The sequence below is a fragment of the Lactuca virosa genome, chromosome 3, assembly GCF_052849685.1.
Source record: "Lactuca virosa cultivar CGN04683 chromosome 3, Lactuca_virosa_CGN04683_v6, whole genome shotgun sequence".
Classification (NCBI taxonomy): domain Eukaryota; kingdom Viridiplantae; phylum Streptophyta; class Magnoliopsida; order Asterales; family Asteraceae; genus Lactuca; species Lactuca virosa.
In genome coordinates, this window is record NC_136428.1 from 291,519,495 (window position 1) to 291,523,561 (window position 4,067).

At 33.4% G+C, this 4,067-nt stretch overlaps 1 long non-coding RNA gene across 1 annotated transcript; it reads right to left on the minus strand.

The window, feature by feature from the left end:
- Nucleotides 1–650: 650 nt before the first annotated feature.
- LOC145163002 (uncharacterized) lies at nt 651–3,107 on the minus strand. The gene is made up of 4 exons (XR_013739499.1): nt 3,027–3,107; nt 2,274–2,373; nt 1,680–2,024; nt 651–1,246 (listed from the first exon to the last, which is right to left on the minus strand). It is a non-coding gene; the product is annotated as an uncharacterized LOC145163002 (long non-coding RNA).
- Between the last annotated feature and the right edge of the window lie 960 nt (nt 3,108–4,067).

Sequence of the window (4,067 nt, forward strand, 5' to 3'; positions counted from 1 at the left end):
TTCTAAGCCTAAAGTAGTCAAATTGGAAACTTACTGGTCCATTAGGCCCAATAAGGAAATCCTAGTCCATAATGGACTTAAACCTGGATTTTTAGGGTTTCCAATCTTTTGTTGACTATTTGAAGTGTTTGCATAGGGTGATTGATGGAACTTTGGTGTTATTGAATAAACATCATGCATACTTTCAAGTTTTAGTCACAAATGTTATCATTGTTAATGTTTACAAAAGCATTAGAATTCGTAGTTGTGACAGTTGACAAGAACAATTACGGATTCTATTAACTGATTAACTTGAATGATAAAACCCTAGCTAGGTGATCAGACTAACAAGAATCAAAATCAAACATTCATTAAGAACAAAACTGAAGAATCTAGATAGAAACACAAAACAAAAACCAGATCTAATGATCAATCACATGAAATGTAATTGTCTTTGCAGAACTGAAAACTATGGTTTTTGCCAGACATGGCTAAAATCTGATAAAAACAAATGAAAAGAGACATCAAACAATTAATCTTACTAATCTACTTGAAGGAGATGATCCACAGTCTTCAGATCTTCAGAAATCGTTGAAATCGGAGAAGAAACGCCTCCAAAATCGTATTTTCATCGTCTGGTACCTCTGGAATTGCCAACTTAGGTTATTGGAATGCTATCAGGGTCTATTTATACGTCCAACAGCAAAAACGACGTGCATGCGATCGCATATAGACAACCTGCGATCGCAGGTTTTGAAGAAAACGCGTCACGGGCCTTTTTAATGAAGTAGGATGCTATTTTGGCACTTTTTGGCCAACCTGCGATCGCATGTACACAACCTGCGATCGCAGGTTTTCATTTTTCACTTCCGGATGAATTTTTGGCACTAAAAAACCTCGAATCCAAGCTGCGACCTAACCTGCGATCGCATAAAGGCCCCATGCGATCGCATAAAGGCAACCTGCGATCGCATGTTATGCCTAAGACGTCCGAAATTTCGTCTACTTTTCAGATCATTTTGAATCGCCTCAATCGGAGTTACGGTTCTAGAGATATGGTCAAAATACTGACAGGGGGTCAAAGCTGCCAGCAACATCCTTTAACTTTAGATTGCAAATTCTCTCTTCGTGTGATCAATTCGATCGGATGTTTCTTGACCAAAGCATCTTCCAATCATTCCGCAACATACTCCATAAGTTCCAAGCTCCATTTTAAGCTCCAAACGCGTATCCAACTGCTCCCAAAGCACTGCTTCACTCGAACTATCTAAAATTGACATAAAAACATGAGCAATATGAGAATTCTATCGAAAGACATGAGCTGAACATTATTTAAATAAATGACATGCAAATGTACAAAATATGATCCTAAATGCTAATGAAAACAAACCTATAAGATGCATAAAATGGCATCTAACAGGCTTAATGCATCCAGAACATAGATCTGACCTCCTAGGATCGATATGCATGGGTTAACTAGCTCATAAGGACCCAAAATGAAGTCTACATGGTGCATGGGACTCCCATGGCCATAAAGTTGGCACCTTTATGCCATGGGAACCCTTAAAGGTTCAAGATCTGATATACAACCCCATTGATACTCACAATCTCGAATATGGCTTCACTAAGACTTAGAAAGGGTAGAAAATAGCCCTAAATGGAGATATAATAAATGAATAGTCAAGGTATCAACTTTATACCTCAACTGAGCTGGAAATGTGCCAAAACCTCTGGATCTACTTGCTTTCTCTTGATCTCCCAAGCATCCTTCTTCTTCTCAAGCTTCAAAGACACACAAATGGCACAAAAAGGCTCAAGAACACTCAATATTCGATTAGGGTTTCGTGAAGGGAGTGTGAGGATGATGGAGGCTGGAGTGGAGACCCTATAAGTTGTTTAAATAGGTTGCAAACCCTCAAATTTAGGGTTTCATCCAGACAGGTCTACTCGTCGATTCGGGGCTTCCAACTCGGCGAGTAGACTTTTCCACCCGCGTCCAACATTCGCATCTACTCGACGAGTTGGGCCTCCAACTCGTCGAGTCCCTGTGTAAAAATGCAAAAACTTAATATAAAAATACATACCGAGAACCGGGCGTTACAACTTTAATCATAAAACACCACAATGTTAACATATGCCTATTATTATAGTTGATATTAATACATGTAAGTTCAATATTCTATAAGAACAATATGAGTAACATCAACTTATCAACAACATCATGTTAACAATTGATATCAATAAATATATGTTCAATATTCTATAAGAATAAATGATATAAGTAAAAAAATTACCTGAAGTTTCCGACTGATTTTCCTCATTATGGAGAATCTATGAATCATAACTGAATTGATGATTTTCTTTTGATGTAATTCATATCCAAATCATCCATACCTATTATATTATTGATATTAATAAATTTATGTTCAATATTCTATAAGAATAATATGTAGTAACATATACTATCTGTAAAAGAACAAATATAATAAAATTAAAATGTTAGTTACAAAATTACATTGGGTTTCTGATTGATTTTCCTCATTATGAAGAATCTGTGAATCATGAGAGCCGAATTGATGATTTTCTTCATTGTGATAATTTTTTCCGATGACATGCATATCTAAATCATCCATAATTGTTATCATTATTGATATTAATATGTATATTCAATATTCTATAAGAATAATACGCAACAACGTGAACTTATCAACAATATGATTTTAATGAAAAGCAATCAGATGACAAATTGTTGAAAAACATATTGATTGAATGAAAGATTAAAATCAAACAATGAAATGGATAATGTATTGCCAGATAACATATTATAGGTTAAATTGTGTTATAGGTTAAATTGTGTTATAGGTTAAACAAATTCAATCAATCAATATGATTTTTGATTGATGAAATCACGAATCATACATATATGAATTGGATAAATCATTAATAGCTTGATGATTCAATTAGTTCATGTCACTAGGTTAACAATTGAACATATTATATACAAGTAACAATGAAAACAATGAAAACTCAAGGAAGAAAACTCAAACCTTTGATCAATTGATGAAACCATGATGTAGAGTAAAAATCACAACTTGAAAGATCGTAAGCAATCGTTGAAGATGAAAATTAGCAGAAATCACTGGACACTTGAAATTCAACCTAGGATGAAATCGATGATCACAGATCTAAAACCGATGCCAATCTTGTAATGAGTTGCTGATGTCGATAGATGAACATAAACCTCAATCACTAAGATTATCACTTGCAGATGTAGAAGAACGAAGAACATGAACTTGAAAAACACAAAAATCGCGACTTTAAAGGATATGATTTAGAATTGTTCGATCAATGAATGTCCATCTCAAATCGATTATCGGTTGAAAGAATTGAAGATTTAAGGTGATAAAAGATCGATTAGCATGAATTAAAGATTTAAGGAATGTTGATCCGAGCGAAGATCTTGGTAGAAAGAATCGAAGCAGCTGGTTTTGTGATGACATGAAGATGACGCTAACATTATGATCATATCTGATGATCTAAAATTTAACCTAATTACTAATTGGCCCACAATTAACTACTTAATTAGATTAATTAGTGTTAATCACATTTTTTATGAGCCACAAGATCAATTTTGATCAAAGGCTAAGATTTGGTCCTCATGTCTCACAAATATCATTGGTCTCAAATGACGGTTCGGTTTCGGTATCCACAGATACCTAAATATCCAAACCGAAACCGATCCATTGATAACTGTTTTTTCGGTTTTGATTTATTACGGGTTTGGATTGAGATCTGTTTTGTTAATTCGGTGATACATCACTTGGAAATTAGTAGTTTGTTACTTTTTTTCCCAATAAAGTTAAAAATATATTATGATATTTGATGTTCAAGAATGATATAGAATTTTGTAGTTATTCATATTTTATATTTTTTAAAGTCTTATTTTATTATTTGATTAAATACCATTGATTAATTTTTTTAGTGATGTCATATTTTATATTTTTTAAAGTCTTATTTTATTATTTGATTAAAACCATTGATTATTATTTGTTTATTGTCAATGGTCGTTTTAAAATTTTCGATCGATG